Source organism: Patiria miniata, unplaced genomic scaffold (assembly GCF_015706575.1).
Source record: "Patiria miniata isolate m_02_andy unplaced genomic scaffold, ASM1570657v1 HiC_scaffold_24, whole genome shotgun sequence".
Taxonomy (NCBI): Eukaryota; Metazoa; Echinodermata; class Asteroidea; order Valvatida; family Asterinidae; genus Patiria; species Patiria miniata.
In genome coordinates, this window is record NW_024037063.1 from 14,097,422 (window position 1) to 14,115,742 (window position 18,321).

Consider the following 18,321-nt stretch of genomic DNA (forward strand, 5'->3'; position numbering starts at 1 on the left):
TATACCCGTTTAGGCTCCTGGGTTTAAAGAGGCAATTGTTGTAAAGTATCTTGCCACCATGTTCCCCGACAGGGCTCGAACCATTGACACATGAGCCGCGAGCACCGTAACTGTGATCATGGCACTCCAATAAAACCAACGATACGCACTGTCAATCCCCCTTTGTCTTACAAAACTGTACTTTTCAGGGAGACACTCCCCGGCACGGACAAACGAGAGAAACCCCCACAAGCTAGGACCTCCACTGGGTATTCAGCCTTTTGTTGTTTATCCAATTATAGTAAGGCTTTATATAAAGAAACGCTTGATAGAAAACTATAAGAGGGGGCACTCTGCCCTCTCTGGCGGATTTTTTTCACATTTTGTGTTAAGCAACAATTTTCAATAAATGGTCAAAGAGTTCTGACATCAATCCCCCAAAAGAAAAAACGCTCAAACCCATTACAATGCGCCGTGAAAATGATTATATAGTTTGCAATTTGCATAATAATGGTCAGTTGTGAAGAGCGCCCCCATTTGGAAGGTGGGTACCAGCCCAGCATCCCCCCCTTCGCTTTTTGATTTTACAGGTGCCAAGTGTCCGGAAAAAAACAACAACACATGTCTACATTTCGGATGTGCGGTTGCCCCCCCCCAACCTCCAAAGCTGGATACGTACTCCATCACGGGCACAGTGAGTTAAAAGTTGTGTAGTGACTGTGCGTGTGCTGTACTTGTGTGGCGATTGATAAGCCAGCTGTGCCCACAACTTGCCTGCTTTGTCTGTTCATGGTCTGTTGACTGAGTTTGACTAATCACAGTGCTTGCTTGACATTATGATCTGACTGCTGGTGACTGGCCTGTGTTATAAGTATAGCAGGGGAAGTGGAAGAAATTTTAGCCGTTTCCATGAACTTGTGCGTAATTACAAGCCGTAGCCAATGTCACATTGACATTTTTTGGGGGTATATAATTAAAGCAAAATACCAACCTGGCATTACAACGGCCTCGGTGAAAAAAATCATAAGGGGGTTTGTTCGGGGAGGGATTATCTGTGTGTTGGGGGGGGGGGGGGATTAGCTGTCTGAGGGGGGGGGGGGGGGGGGGTTAGTAGGCATTTGTGTTTTCGGCAGAATTTTCCTTTTTGTGGCCCAATGGGGGGGGGGGGGGGGGGGGGGTGGTGTTAGACCCTTAACCCCCCTCCCCTCACAGCTTAGGTGCATTCCTTTGTACACTCGGATGAAATTCGTTTTGTGTGCGGCTGCACTCTGTACCAAAGCAAGAGCCTGTGTGCACTTGGCTTTTGTCACTGCTTTTGTATGTAGTGTTCTAGTCGAGTCCATCACAACTCTACCACAAGTTCAATCTCAAGTGGATCACAAGTACATTGTAATCGAGTTTCAAGTCTCGTTCACACGTACCGTCACAAAGGTGTTCCGTTGTTGTTCATCCCTTGTTATTTTTGACAGAGCTCGTGAATAAACCGAATACATAATGACGTCACGCTTTGTTTACATGTACGCTTTCCTATGGGAGCCAGGTGGGACGCTTGGCTCTCGTCTCTATTATGCGTGAACAGATTCACTGATTAATTAGGCAAGACCCTGCCTCTTGACCTCCTAGATTTTGACCAATTAGCGAGCGCTTTCTATATTGGGTCTTTGGTCATTCACCCGTTGCGCATCATAGACAGTGGATAAAAAAAAATTGTCACGCGCTCTGTATCATGTTACGCGATATTGCGCCCGGCTGTTGTATTACAAAACACTGCATTCGAATGTACCAATCAAACCATTTAGTCCTGATTTGGGAATGAAATGACGTCACGATTTAGTGAAGTCGACTCTGATTGGCTGGCGCGCGGCTTGCATATATCTGCATGTCTAGATATAACAGAGGTTATACAGGACTTGGCTCCGTTGATAACGGGTGATACTCAGACTAGTCCCTACCTGGCTCCCAAAGGAAAGCGTACAGTAAAAAAAGCGTGACGTCAGATGTCTTAGTGTAGTGGGTGAGACGTCTTTTACGAGGCACCGTACAATTGGCACACAGCCCAGAAAAATGTATACAAACGCGCACTCTGTGCCGTGAACGCGCGAATACCATCCCTTTTCTGCATGCACACCAAAGTGTGAGTATCGTGTGCATAGATTTGTGCTTGAAAACCAACATTTTAGTTTCAAATGAGCGAAATTTGTATTTTCTTTACATTCTAATGTCACAATGCAAGTTCTCTGCTACCGCTGGGATAGGTGTTAGTTTATTTCATGTTGACAAAAGGAGTGATTTTGGGGTGAATTAGTCTTTGCATTCTCAAAGTTTTAATCACCGTGTGTCACATGTTGATTTATTGCAATACGACTGTTTCATGTCAGGTGCAATTTGGAGGCCTAGTTCACTACACGGCCGTACACTGGCCAGGCGTTCGGGGAACCTGATTAAAATATTAGAACCAAGAATATTAGGAACCGGAGAATCTTATGAACCTCACTTTGAATCTGGGAACTTTAGTAATACAAACTTTTTGATTTAATATATTTTATCATTGGCAACTGTGTCACAATTTATAGAGCTAGAAACTGATCTATTATCTTATCAATACTTTTGTAACAGTTTTTTTGTGAGTTCAAATTGAGATTATGTGTTAATTTAAACTATTGTAATCGATTTTTGTGAACAAGTTCATGAGACCAAGCATAATTTGACTCCTGTTTTGATTTGTTTCTGTTTGTCTTGATTTGTCCTTGGCGTCCTTGAATCTAATCATTTGAGCGGACCTCCTTAATGGCGTACCGCTACAATAGGTCTATTGACTTTTAATTTATATGTGACCGGACCACAACACTGCTCATAAATAGGTGATACAGCACATCTACAATTAATGTATGAAGTCCATTAAAAGTAAGTTCACATGCATAAAATTGATCAGATTGGCTTTGTAAGATTGGATCAGGAGTTCAGGAATTTATAATTGAGACTGACAACGAGTAAAAAAGTACATTGTGTGGGAGACTCGTTTTGCACGCTACAGTACAATGGTTTATTATAACTGTTGATGACATCTGTGTAGAATAATTTAAAACTTTACACATGAATAACAAGCTGGTTTGCTGGTTTGAAATAAATGTCATTTGAACACCAAACCTTGGCATTGTTTGCTAGCAACTTTACCAAATCTGCCTGCAAATCCAGTACGCTGCAGTGGGCGCTGCAGCACTATATTGAGCCCCATGTGAAGTGACAGGGTTCTACAGGGTGAGTAAAACAAACGAAACCCAGATGTCGGGACCATTGTTTTAGTGAAGTTCTGCATGTAGCACTTTCAAAATCTAGGATATGAAAGCCCAATTCATAAGCTTCTTTTACTGTTTTAGTACAAGAATCATTCAAATCACTCATGTAATTTTCAAGTTACAGAATTTTAAACACAACCACCGTTTTATGGTTCTGTCCACGGTTCACAAAAAAAGGTGTGCGTTCTTTCAGCAAAACGAAAACAATTCACACACATCCATATGTGATTTGCTTTCGTTTTGCTGAAAGAACACTTACCTTTTTGTGATCCGTGGACAGAACTTTAAAACGGTGGTTGTTTAAATTCTGTAACTTGAAAAGTACATGAGTGATTTGAATGATTCTTGTACTAAAAGAAAGCTTATGAATTTGGCTTTCATATCCTAGATTTTGAAAGTGCTACAGGCAGAACTTCACTAAACCAATAGTCCTGATATTTGGGTCATGCTTTTTTTTTTTTACTCACCCTGTATAGGGGTGATATGACTTGATTCCCCACGAAGTGTATTCACAGTCAACATGAAAGGGCCCCATTTCACTCACACCCACCAACCTTCTATCGAATGGCGCCAGTGATCTCTATTTCTTTGACTTCTCTTTGGATGGATTTTATTTTCCCCGTGAACAGAGGTTAATTCTTGAGTGTGTGTGTGCTACCCATTGTGGTGATCGACCCACAATGCTTTGCAACTTTCCGTTTCCCTCCATTGAATTGTCAAAAGATAAGCCACATGTATTAGGTAAAAAAAAAATTGTGTTGCCCTCGCATGAATAATGTAAGGAGGGTCGGTCGGTCAGGAATTTTTTTTTTTGGGGGGGGGGGGGGGAGGGGAGGGAAGATATACATAGTTCACATATAGGCCTACCCTTTCTTCTTCAGTTCCCCTCTACCAACATACACGAAACGTCTAGGCTATATGTACTGCATGTGTCAACTATACTGTGTGCATGTACTTGATTGCGATACAATGTACAATGTACATACATGTGTACAATGTAGTCAGGCATGCAACTTTTCCTCGGATCAGCTGATTTCCTCTTTTTTTACTTCCCATGTGTGCCATTGAAAATAGAAAAACACTGTACAAAGTCTGAGAAAGATTTGAATTTCCTCTTTTTTTGTGACTTCCCAGTTGCATGCCTGTGTAGTACATCATGCCACATGCCCCAAGCCGGCCTCAGCCTCATTTACATGCACAAAATACAGTAAATTCAAACCGTTCTACCATTTACCTAGGTCTGTTTTGTAACGAACTGAAAAAAAATTATGGCATTACAAAGAAAAAGTAACGGTAAGGTTAAAGTTTTTCAAGTGAAAAAAAAAAGTAAGACAAACTTAGAAGTAAGACAAACTTCTTCGTGTTTCCACTACATAAGAAGCATTTGAAGGAGTAATTACTAACTTCATGAACTTATTGTTTCAATCTTCCCAAAACAGTCTTATTTTTTAAAACATCAAATTATATACACATGTGAGTTTAAATATATACAAAATGTAGGAATGACAGTAAACATGCTGAAAAATATATTTTCATCTCCACCAAATGATTTTCCTTTCCTCAAATGAGTACAGCACTAAAACGATGTGTCCATCACAGATTAAAAAGATGAAATATTCTCAAATTGTCATCTGCGAGCATGCTGAAACTTTAGGCAAAATCACCTTTTGATTCTTGAATACAACTTGCAGCAAATCTAGCATCAGCCTGAGTGTGGAACCAACTCCCTCTGGCTATCAAATCATCTCCATCCCTCACAACATTTAAGACAAACATAAATTCTCACCTGTACAGACAAGCTTACTCTCACAACACACAATCCTAACTTGACTTTTTCCTCAAGCGCCATGAGCGCCTTTATAGGCTGATACCGGCGGGTTTTCAAATATTTTGTTTATTATTATTACTATTATTATTCTCTTCTAAAGCTCATATATTCTAATTCTTGTTGGTCCTTTAATTTTACAGTAAACAAATCACAGACAATAAAAAATATAAACAAATAAACAATCTGAGTACTTTTTAAACTGCATGTATAAGATGTTAGAAAATACAAACAATGCTTAATTTCATGACAAACTTTAACGAGAAAGGAAAAATGAACCCCTTTCATTTATCTACATACACTTTCAGACATGTGCAGTGTAAATTAATCATTAACCTTCAGCTGCTGTAAAAAAAAAAATTGGAAGAAACTACTAAAAAGGTCAAATGTCATTCCATCAAGGAAATTGAACCCTAAATTACAAATGTTGCTGGCAAGGAAATTGACCGAATTTTAATGTTCATTTCCTGTTTTGCAATCTGTCATTTGTGCCATGTATTATTAGCTGGCTTCATATGCAAAAGTCAAGGTATGAGGAAACAACCTGAAATTTTAAACTGAGTGTTCAGTGTTCTGCTTTTAGATGTTCTTTGTCAGTTTCCATTTGAATTTAAAGGTAAAATACAACATTAGCAAACATCAAACAAAACTACTAAATTATGATGAAATACCTTACTTGAGTGTAAGTGCATAACAGTCTCCAGCATCCTGTGAAATGTCATTTTCAAGAAAAGAGGATTTTTTTATCAATTTCCAACAATGGTCGGCCGACCATCGCTGGAAAACATCTATTTTCAAATACTGCCCCCAATCTACCAAATTCAGTTAGTCCACATTTTGTTTGCAATCGGTAAACATGTCTGCAAATAGGTGCAAGCCATGCAGCTAGTCTGTTCCCTGACTTGACAATTCCCAGACGACTATAAATTGCTCTGTTTCATCTAAAGTAGGGTCAGGGAACCAGACTATAAGCACAACATTTTTCTTGGGTTTCCCACCATCTACATGTATGAATACAAAACTTTTAACAAGTCGGCGTATACAATATCTGCTATAAAATACTAACTCCCAAATCCATCCATTCCTGACAATTACATCAAAAGGGAATGTTGTATATTACAATGCATATTTACTGGAAAGGGTAAAAAAGAAATTTGGAAAATAGTAGTTTCAAACTCACCATTAACTTTATTATACAGGGTGACCCCAAAAATGCAACCCTAAAACATTTGCCTTTAAAAAAAAAAGGGATTGGTGGATTTTTATGTTTTGGGTATCAGATTAGAACTGAGAGCTTTTTCTTTCAAATACTGAAAAAATCATGAAAATAACACTTTGGGTTGCTGAGAAAATGTCAATTATGTAAAAGTAGTCATTTTTCATCCTTTACACAACTTCAAACAGTGAAACATTTTACTTTAAGCCTACTGTGCAATTATCCTTCATTAATTTTGTGCAATTTCTTTAATATTCTGACATATTTATGATGCTGAAAAAGTTTAAAATTGGACTAAAAAGGCTGAGATACCTGTTCAGGTGGAAAATATAAGGTATTTCCATCAAATTCATTTGTAATCTTGTCATATTATGTGTGCTGTGTAGTTTGTAAGGATTAGAACATGCAGAAATAGGTACAGTGAAAATCTCTTACTGTGGTAATTGTTTGTGTACAGGATGAAAAATGACTACTTTTACATAATTGACATTTTCTCAGCAACCCCAAGTGCTATTTACATGATTTTTTTTCAGTATTTAAAAGAAAAAGCCCTCAGCTTGAACGATCCCTTTGTTTATTAAAAGGCAAATGTTTTAAGGTTGCATTTTTTGGGGTCCACCCTGTATATATATTTTCCTAAGGCATTAACAATTTAATTGCAGGTTTCTGCTGATAACTGACCTTAATGCTAAGCTCAGCCCCTCCAAAAATAATAACCCCTCTCTTGTTGAGTAAACTCCTAACCCTGCATAATCACCTGAAAGGAAGCATTTTTGTGATGATGTTTCTTAAATATTCACTGACAATTTAGCAAAGTGTACCTCAATGAACCAAATGTATGACAATTTCAAATGAAATCATTTCCACAAAAAAAGTTACCCGAAAAATGCGTAACCCCTCAAGCAACCTATTTTGTATATTTCTTAACCTCCAACAGTAACTTACGTGCATGTAAGCCGGTCATACCCAAATCCTCCTTCAAAACTGAATCGTCAAGAGTGACCAGTAATGCACCATCCACCGCTTCTTCTCTGAACTTCTCCACGTACTTACCCAAGTTGAGCTGCCGCAGTATGTCTGACACACCTTCAATGTCGGCGCGAGACATCAAGACCTTCTCGGACAGCAGATCGTGAGGGCTGTTATAGATGACCGCACCGGGACTAGTCGGCAGGGTTGGTAGGGGCCTCTCGGTGGGAATAAGGAAGTCGTACATGTCGCCATCGTTTCTGGCCAACATACGATCAATCTCAGCCTGAAGCCGGTTGATCTCATCAACGTTTCTAAAGTTGGACACTCGTATCTCCCTCTTTTCTTTTTCAAGTTTCTAACGGAATACAAAAGAAACCAAAATTAGTATTAGGATATTCACATCAGGTTTTTTTTTTTGGGGGGGGGGGATGTCTGACATAGTAACGGTTGAATTTGTAAAGCTAAAATGGCCACAAGACAAAAACTGAAGTATGTTGATTCTATTTGTATTTCATTGGTATCTTTTTTTATTCCACTTGATGCTCACCAACATTGCAGCCAAAAATGTTCTGAATTAATCTTTAAACAAGATAATTTGACACTTATACTATAAATATCAGAACAAGTAAATTGCGATATATATCATATCATGTGCAATAATTATATCATACATAATTTACTTGCTTTGTAGGTACAGCCGTTAATGATGGTTATTCAATTGTACAAACCTCGCATTTCTCCTTCAGTTGTTCATTTTCTTCCTTCAGTGAGGCTATTTTCTGCAATGAAATATTTTGCAAGATGTTTTGTTTACCACAGGTTCCAAGGTTTCAGATGGATAGTGCCTTAGTTTGTTTTAAAGGTAGAGTAGATCATTTGTCATTTGTTTCGTTTGAAGCAGCAAAAGTGCTCAAAATCTAAAGACGGGTGCTTAACAACTAACCTGATGAAGTTTTAGCTCTGTGAATGCTGTATGTTCCGAGAAAATATTATTCTAGGATCTCGATTTCAATTCAAAAGTTGCCGAGTCATATTTAAATTGTGCCCGAAATCAGCATCCGGAACACGTTCTCATTCAGCTGACTGCAGCTACGCGATGTCAGGCACTGAACCGACGAATAGTATCAAAGACGCTTGTGTGCATTGTGTCAACCAACGCTTGCGCGCACCCATTCACGGATTTGGCCAATTACAAAGCAACTACTAGCGGAAATTTCCAAAAAATGCGTCACTTGACTCACCTTTGAAAATGACCTTTTATTGTTTTCTTCAAAATGACAGCATGCCAGAAGGACTAATTTCACAGGGAGTCTAGTGCCACTACTATCTTTAAACCAAGTAAGCTTTTTAAAAATAATTTGGTTATAGCTGCAAATGATCTACTCTAACTTTAATGGGATCTAAACTTTGGAAAATGAGCAATTAAAAGTAAAAGCCAAGCAGACTTGTGATAGACTTCCAAGATTTCATGCCCGACAGAACACAGATTTTGATGATGAAAAAAAGCAGTTCATTAAGTGAGCATCACAGTATGAACCCAAAATATTCACTGTCCTCAGTATATATATATATATCACTTTTCTTTTTACTTCAGAAACAAAGAATACTCAAGACTTCTGGACTAAATTTCTTCTGAACGAATTTTGCTTGATTAGTAACCTTTTCCTTCTGTTGCAGTATGTTCTTCAGCTCTTGAGTGGTTACATCCAGAGGTTTTGTGAGGTCCTTTACATCTGGTACAACTTCATATTCATCACCTTCCTCCTCTATATCACTGTCCCAAAAAAGAAAACCCAAAAGGATCATCAAGATTTGTAAACCAAACTTTTTGTATAACTTGTGAGTGGGGCACCCCTTTGAGTCCAGAAACAAACAAAAACGTCTTTGGTTGCTTTTGTTCAGGATTATATTACAGAGCCAATAGCATGGGAGATGAGAAAATGTATGCATTTATTTACCACGCACAACTCTTTAAAATATAGCATCCATCTTCCATTATATCACATAGGAAGATCCATAAAAGCTTGGGAATAACCCAGGATTCGGTGGTCAGTGATATTGCTGCCATGACTCACCTGCCTGCAAATACATCAGGAACCTCATAACCATCATCAGTACTGACTCTACGCTTGTTCAACACCTTGGAGTCACTGGGCTGCTTCGGCGCAGTGAAGCTACGAGGTTTGGGCTTGGGGGTCAATTTGGGCTTTGGGGAACAAACAACAGGCTTTATGTCAGGTTTTGGAGGGAGAGACCTGTACGTTAACGGTTTGGTAGGGGGTCTTGGCGGTGCCACAGGCTTGTCACGAGTCGGGATGAGTGGTTTGTCGACCTGATTCTGATTCAGGAAGGCAATTCTGTTGGTCAGGTCCTTGGTGTAGTTGGTCATCTCCTTGAGATCCTGTATCAAGTCTTCCTTGGAGACTTTGGCCACTTTGCAAACACGCTCCTTTCCTAAAAATGAATGAAGAAAAAAACATGAACTGAAGTCATTCAAACCAGCCAGTTATGTCAGTGCTCTTCCTTTGGGGGGGGGGGGGGGGTAAAAGCCTTTTCCAAAATATGAAAGTTTCCAGACTGCAGATTGACACGATTGTCTTGTTTCCAAGCAAGCCACTTGACTGAAATTGCTCCATTGTACAATGTTAAGGAGAATGTTGAGATAGAAGAGAATTCAGGGTTCTAGGCTGAAAGTTCGAAGTGGATGATGTTACTTTTGTGGAGGGTAACGGACTTGATTTTCAATTTTGTACGTGTGTTTGTGACATTTTGTTTGGACGATGTCCGGATAAAGAAAATGTGTTGAAATGGTTCACTGAACTGTATATCTTTAATATCGGACAGTATTACTTAAATCTACGTGAGCTTGAATATGAATACCAAGCAAAGTTTCTAATCCCTAAGTTTAGCTCAAACCTGTTATCGACCAATTTACCTTCAAAGCTTTCCAGCCATCCACGGAGTGGTTCGGCCAGGGGCTGGCTAATTTCTCTGAGCGGTTCGGGCAGAGTGGGCCTGCCGAACTCCCGGACACCCCAGGTGAGATTGACAGGGGGAAACAAGGGCGGAAGACAGGATTGGACAGTCTTGTCCTAAAGATAGATTTTAAAAAGGAGCCATTCGATCATGTCCTCCAAGAAGAAACTCATGGAGATGCTAATTACATACAATTTGTTCAGCAAAAAAAGAAGAGCTGAGCAGCAACTGGTTACTAGCTAAGATGCCATGCCATGTAGATTGCTTGTGACTTGTTCTCAGACAATATGTGCTTAAAGCAATATACATGTATTTTGCTTAGCAGTTCCACGAAATTGACCCATCGCCGTTTGGGAGTTAGCCACGCCCCTTAGACAACCCTATGGAATTTGTGTACGCTAAGTTTTGTTTGTCTCAGATGTTGCGCGTTCCGCGTCCATTTGAATATCATGTAATTGGACATTATTCACAAGCTGCGTTGACGCGATTCTAACGCGATTCTACCGCAATAGGTCAATTCGGATCAGGTTGAATTTGCCATCAAAATATTTCACCTTACTGAAATTGCTGAATTTGTCGAAATTTTTCGGTACACTCTGTTAAAGTTTGTACACCTTACGCAATACAAAACAAATCTGAACGTTGGTACAGAGGAATTCGATGAAATACCTTGAAAGAAGTTGTTTGGAGGGAAATAGGCACAGAGAGTGGAATTGAGAGCAGGCCTGGCTTCCTGGATCGCGTGGCAATCACCTGCAGGTCATTCTTAAAAGACAACAACTTGAAGACCTTCTCTTCCTTGGGTTTGCGCTTCTCAAAGTTTGTTTCCTCAACCACACGCACTCGCTGCAAAGGAACACAAATTCAAAGGTGTGTCTAAAATAAAACGCAAACAAAATATAACGGAGTGCTAGACCTAGAATGTGTATTCAACATAGATAAAATAGGTATAGTGTGAAAGATACACTTTTCCACCCTAAAATGAGACAGCAAACGTTCAAATCTGAAAATTTTTGACAGAGTTAGTTATGAGTAGTTTTCAAAGAGAGGTCAAATTGACCATGGACCAAGTTTTCAATTTTAGGCATTGGGACAAAGGTAGCCTAATTGCCTCTGTGTGGATAATTGCCTGGCCTACGAAAAAAAGGTGTTAAGCAAGTAAACACTCTTCTAAACACATCATGTTTACGTGCTAAACATGTTTAGCACGAGAGACAATGTCACCAGAGGTGGGAAGGTGTTGAGGTGGGAAGGGAGGTAATCACGGACAGTTCAGCCACATTGCAACACTTACACATCCAAACAAAATCGATTATCACTGCATTTAAAAACTTGGTCCCATGTTCAATTTGACCTCTCTTGAGAAATGACACATAATTCGGTCAAAAATTATCAGATTAATTTGAACTTTTGATGTCTCATTTTAAAGTGGAAAGGTGGATCTTCTTTTAAACCATTCTACGTCTGGCATTCTGTTATATTTTGTTTGCATTTTTTTTAGACAGACTGTATTAATTAATACTAATGGTACAAAGATCTCTCTGGTAGTAATTTATTCTCTTTATTTTTCACCTGTGGGAAATCCAGCCCAATGAGTTCGGACATGCGCAGGAACAGTGCGGACATCATGGTGGTGAAGTGGGCACAATCCATGTCTTTGTGGAGCTCAAGTCGGTGACCTACCTGATTTTGCGCAATCAGAATCTATGGGGAAATCAAGAGAATGAATCCAAGACTTACATTTGGTCATTATGGTCTTTGCTATTTTAAACGGTTTGTTTAATCTTATAACCGTTACCAGACCTACATTTTAGAAACATACCCCAGGGCTATGGCAGCCCCTATGCCTAATATTCTTATACCAGCCCCTGTTCCCAATCCGGCCTTATCCCAACAAACCTGCATCCCAGCTCAGGCCCTATCAATCTTATTTAATCTTGACAAACCCTTTACCTGATAACTGAGAATAGACTGTATCCCCTTTTCCTGATAACAGACTGTACCCGTCCTATCCATGATAACCCTACTCAGGGCCCATTGCTGATAATCCAATACCACAGCCTATATCAAGGGATGTAAACTCTACCCCAGCTCCTGCACCCTACCCATCAGCTACCCAACACAACCCTACCCCAGCCACGGAAGCCCATTCATGCTGTATCGCTGACACCCTTATAATTACCCCACCGGAGCCTCTGTGTCAACCCCTCATCGTCTGTATTCCCCTTCTCCGTCCACCACCCAAGACCTCATAAATATCCAAAGCTGATCTCAGATCATCCCCGATACTACCGTTTATCCCAACTCAACCCCAACTGATAACTCCACCCCATCTCAGACCCTATCCATGATTCCCTCTCTATTCTGAATAATCCTACCCTCTCTGCCCCTATCTCTGTTACCCCAACTCTAAACCAAACCCAGACATAATGACACGCACTCTTTCTTTGCTATATCTTCGAACTTTCTCCTCGATGTGGCTGATGCGTATGACGTCCTCTTGATCCACGCATTCTGCGTAATCAGACCCACTATAGCCTTCCAGTACGCGTACAATACACGGCATGGGGTTGCTGTTCATCATGGCAGTGACCCCCGTGTACAGTTTGTCATCCAGACGAGGATCTAGAAAGACAAATAATGTAGACTTAAAATTACCACCATTTGTATTTCCAATTCCCACTGAAGCCTACAGGGGCGCATAAGGTAGTTTGAGGACCGTTTTGGGGGTAAAATCTGAAGATTTTGATTGGGGGTACGAGTGAAAATGGTCCAAAAAATTAGTAGTAGCCGCAATAGGGCCATCGATCTTGGACTCTACTATCGCCCGACCATGTCCAAATGTTAAAAAAGCGATCTGTAGAGTCCTAGTTACTCGGACTATCTGATTCCGAGGGTTTTCCCAGAATATTCTTTTGGGCTTTTCCTCCCACCTCTAAAACTGTAATTTCTTCCCATTGTCTCCTCTCTTTAGGTTTCGTCAGGCTTTCGGGCTATAGTGCATTGAAATAGCGCGCAGCAGCAGCATTTTGTTCATGACATGTGTACTCCGTAGTATATTCAATTTTGGGATCGGGCAACGTGGACATTTTCACCAATAGAAAATAAAGTGGTTATAATACGTGGTCTGTATTTGTCCACTCGCTATCGTATTAATAAAGAAATACTCAGAATTAAGTCCTATGCATGAAAATTATATGAACAGATCAGTTGAACACATTTTGAAAATTGCGGGGAACGACCCAAATTGAAGTCGGAAGTTCAAAAAGTGTATCCTTTAAAACCAGGAAAAGTGTGTAAAAAAATTAATGAAGTGTCAACATAACCCTGCACAATGTAATCGTATGTCATTGCTCTGATTTTAGACTCTTTGTGCTTGAAAATTCATTCCTATCAAAAGTTTTTAAAAAATGTTATAGGCGTAATTAGGCCTATATAGCTTGCATAACTTTATGATGGAAAGCTTGAATCAAAATTTAAAGTTGAGCACATTTTCTGTCGCATTAACGACCACAGGTATAAAATGCATTTCTATCACAAAATCTCCCCCCCCCCCCCAAAAAAAATAACCATAGAAACAAACAACAACAAAATATCTCTTATTGTTTAAATCGATGCGATTCATCATCATCAGATGGCATGCGGTTGTTGGCGTTTTTTTAATAGTAAATCTAGACATTATATAAAAAAAATCAGAGAGCATGACATTTTGACCCTGGGACATTCTCAAAAATGCAAAATGCAATCTTTAAAATGAATATTTATCCTACCCATCGGAAGTGTCTCGTACAACTGTTCGGCGTGCACAGGTAGCCATACTTCTTTCCCATTCGTAGTATCCACGGCATGCACCCGAGGTAGCTCCGCTACGAAGAGAAGCAACAGCGATTCTCCCTTCTGCAACTGCACGTCGTTCCCTTTCACCGAGAACTTCTCCCCAACCTTGACCATCTGCGGCAGCTCGTGCAGGGCATCGCTGCAGATCCGGGCCAGGTCCGTGTCCCTATCCTCAGCCTCCAACTTGAGAGTCAGCTTGGCGGGGAACTCCTCCGGAGGCTTGGGAGGACCCGGGGGCTCTGGGTCGGGTTGTTCCCGCCTCTCCTTATAAACGGAATAGCCTGGAGGCATATGGTTCTCCGGAGGCGGAGTCCAATTCTTCAAGAAACCGTGACCCATGCTCGGTCCCGCGCTCGGCTGATTGTTGGCCATGGTCCGCGGCCCCGATGGTGTGTACTCCTTCACGTCAGATCTCGTCCGTCTGACCGGGGGTCGGGGAACACTGCTCATTTAAACAACCGCAACAAGTTCAGTACTGCTCGCATATAATTAATTTCCCCCTTGGGAACGTGAATGTGACGTTCTGACGGAACCTCTACTTCCGACTCAAATAAAACGCACACATTTTGTTTCCGCCTTGTATTGCGTAGCAGTTAATGGCGACGCTTCACTGAAACATATACTAGTGTGGCTCATAATATTACACTAACCACTATTCCCTGTCTTTTGTTATTTTCTGTTCCGCACGTCAAACAAAAATAACTATACTTTGTGATGCAGTGAACCTGACGTACACTGAAACTTCACAGTTGGGAAAAATCACATGACATGTGCAGGCTGCTATAATAATGCAGTGCATATATTGCGTTGGGACCAAGGTCTGAAAGCGCTTCACAATTATATGTACCCCTACTCGTCAGGCCGTGAGACCAGCTTTCTGCAGCAGCTATAACTAGAGAGTTGTGCATTCAGGTCTTTATCCTCAAAAGTATACCCGTTTAGGCTCCTGGGTTTAAAGAGGCAATTGTTGTAAAGTATCTTGCCACCATGTTCCCCGACAGGGCTCGAACCATTGACACATGAGCCGCGAGCACCGTAACTGTGATCATGGCACTCCAATAAAACCAACGATACGCACTGTCAATCCCCCTTTGTCTTACAAAACTGTACTTTTCAGGGATACACTCCCCGGCACGGACAAACGAGAGAAACCCCCACAAGCTAGGACCTCCACTGGGTATTCAGCCTTTTGTTGTTTATCCAATTATAGTAAGGCTTTATATAAAGAAACACTTGATAGAAAACTATAAGAGGGGGCACTCTGCCCTCCCTGGCGGATTTTTTTCACATTTTGTGTTAAGCAACAATTTTCAATAAATGGTCAAAGAGTTCTGACATCAATCCCCAAAAAGAAAACCCGCTCAAAAACCATTACAATGCGCCGTGAAAATGGTTATATATAGTTTGCAATATGCATAATAAGGGTGCAGACCAGTAAATCGGTCCGAAATTGCCTGCGCCGGCCAAATCACGATTTGCATGCCCTCAAAATCTTCGGTATTTGAGCATGCTGTGGGCCATGAACTTGAGGGTTTGTAAAAAATATGGGTGGAAGCCGTGCACAGGACTGGGAGCTTGCAGTTCTGTGTAATTTTGATGTAATTTGGACCCTAAAAGCGTTCTATTTTGTAATGGAGTGTAGGCATTGTTTTTCAAAATGGCGATGGCTTCAGGACTATTTTCAGGGGTGATCATCTTCAGATGGAAATTTCTCCTAAAAGTCATTTTCCCCGAAAATTGAAAAGAAAATGAAAGATGATGAAATAAGCTTTAATTTGATGTGTGTCTCGAACACCTTGGAGAGTTGTGAGTATTTTTCCCGAATTTTTGAAGTGGGAGCATTTACCATTGGGGTCTATGGAAGTTTATTTACTGGTCTGCTACCATAATGGTCAGTTGTGAAGAGCGCCCCCATTTGGAAGGTGGGTACCAGCCCAGCCCCCCCCCCCCCCCTTTTGATTTTACAGAGGCCAAGTGTCCGGAAAAAACAACAACACATGTCTACATTTCGGATGTGCATTTGCCCCCCCCCCCAACCTCCAAAGCTGGATACGTACTCCATCACGGGCACAGTGAGTTGAAGTTGTGTAGTGAGTTGAAGTTGTGTAGTGACTGTGCGTGTGCTGTACTTGTGTGGCGATTGATAAGCCAGCTGTGCCCACAACTTGCCTGCTTTGTCTGTTCATGGTCTGTTGACTGAGTTTGACTAATCACAGTGCTTGCTTGACATTATGATCTGACTGCTGGTGACTGGCCTGTGTTATAAGTATAGCAGGGGAAGTGGAAGAAATTTTAGCCGCTTCCATGAACTTCTGCGTAATTACAAGCCGTAGCCAATGTCACATTGACATTTTTTGGGGGTATATAATTAAAGCAAAATACCAACCTGGCATTACAACGGCCTCGGTGAAAAAAATCATAAGGGGGTTTGTTCGGGGAGGGATTATCTGTGTGTTGGGGGGGGGGGGAGGGATTAGCTGTCTGAGGGGGGGGGGGGGTTAGTAGGCATTTGTGTTTTCGGCAGAATTTACCTTTTTGTGGCCCAATGGGGGGGGGGGGGGGGGGGGGGTGTTAGACCCTTAACCCCCCTCCCCTCACAGCTTAGGTGCATTCCTTTGTACACTCGGATGAAATTCGTTTTGTGTGCGGCTGCACTCTGTACCAAAGCAAGAGCCTGTGTGCACTTGGCTTTTGTCACTGCTTTTGTATGTAGTGTTCTAGTCGAGTCCATCACAACTCTACCACAAGTTCAATCTCAAGTGGATCACAAGTACATTGTAATCGAGTTTCAAGTCTTGTTCACAATGTACCGTCACAAAGGTGTTCCGTTGTTGTTCATCCCTTGTTATTTTTGACAGAGCTCGTGAATAAACCGAATACATAATGACGTCACGCTTTGTTTACATGTACGCTTTCCTATGGGAGCCAGGTGGGACGCTTGGCTCTCGTCTCTACTTAGTCTATTATGCGTGAACAGATTCACTGATTAATTAGGCAAGACCCTGCCTCTTGACCTCCTAGATTTTGACCAATTAGCGAGCGCTTTCTATATTGGGTCTTTGGTCATTCACCCGTTGCGCATCATAGACAGTGGATAAAAAAAAATTGTCACGCGCTCTGTATCATGTTACGCGATATTGCGCCCGGCTGTTGTATTACAAAACACTGCATTCGAATGTACCAATCAAACCATTTAGTCCTGATTTGGGAATGAAATGACGTCACGATTTAGTGAAGTCGACTCTGATTGGCTGGCGCGCGGCTTGCATATATCTGCATGTCTAGATATAACAGAGGTTATACAGGACTTGGCTCCGTTGATAACGGGTGATACTCAGACTAGTCCCTACCTGGCTCCCAAAGGAAAGCGTACAGTAAAAAAAGCGTGACGTCAGATGTCTTAGTGTAGTGGGTGAGACGTCTTTTACGAGGCACCGTACAATTGGCACACAGCCCAGAAAAATGTATACAAACGCGCACTCTGTGCCGTGAACGCGCGAATATCATCCCTTTTCTGCATGCACACCAAAGTGTGAGTATCGTGTGCATAGATTTGTGCTTGAAAACCAACATTTTAGTTTCAAATGAGCGAAATTTGTATTTTCTTTACATTCTAATGTCACAATGCAAGTTCTCTGCTACCGCTGGGATAGGTGTTAGTTTATTTCATGTTGACAAAAGGAGTGATTTTGGGGTGAATTAGTCTTTGCATTCTCAAAGTTTTAATCACCGTGTGTCACATGTTGATTTATTGCAATACGACTGTTTCATGTCAGGTGCAATTTGGAGGCCTAGTTCACTACACGGCCGTACACTGGCCAGGCGTTCGGGGAACCTGATTAAAATATTAGAACCAAGAATATTAGGAACCGGAGAATCTTATGAACCTCACTTTGAATCTGGGAACTTTAGTAATACAAACTTTGTGATTTAATATATTTTATCATTGGCAACTGTGTCACAATTTATAGAGCTAGAAACTGATCTATTATCTTATCAATACTTTTGTAACAGTTTTTTTGTGAGTTCAAATTGAGATTATGTGTTAATTTAAACTATTGTAATCGATTTTTGTGAACAAGTTCATGAGACCAAGCATAATTTGACTCCTGTTTTGATTTGTTTCTGTTTGTCTTGATTTGTCCTTGGCGTCCTTGAATCTAATCATTTGAGCGGACCTCCTTAATGGCGTACCGCTACAATAGGTCTATTGACTTTTA

The 18,321-nt window shown here is 40.9% G+C and overlaps 1 pseudogene; it reads right to left on the minus strand.

The window, feature by feature from the left end:
* Positions 1-6,844: 6,844 nt before the first annotated feature.
* On the minus strand, positions 6,845-14,738 carry LOC119732195 (annotated as a pseudogene).
* Positions 14,739-18,321: the final 3,583 nt, after the last annotated feature.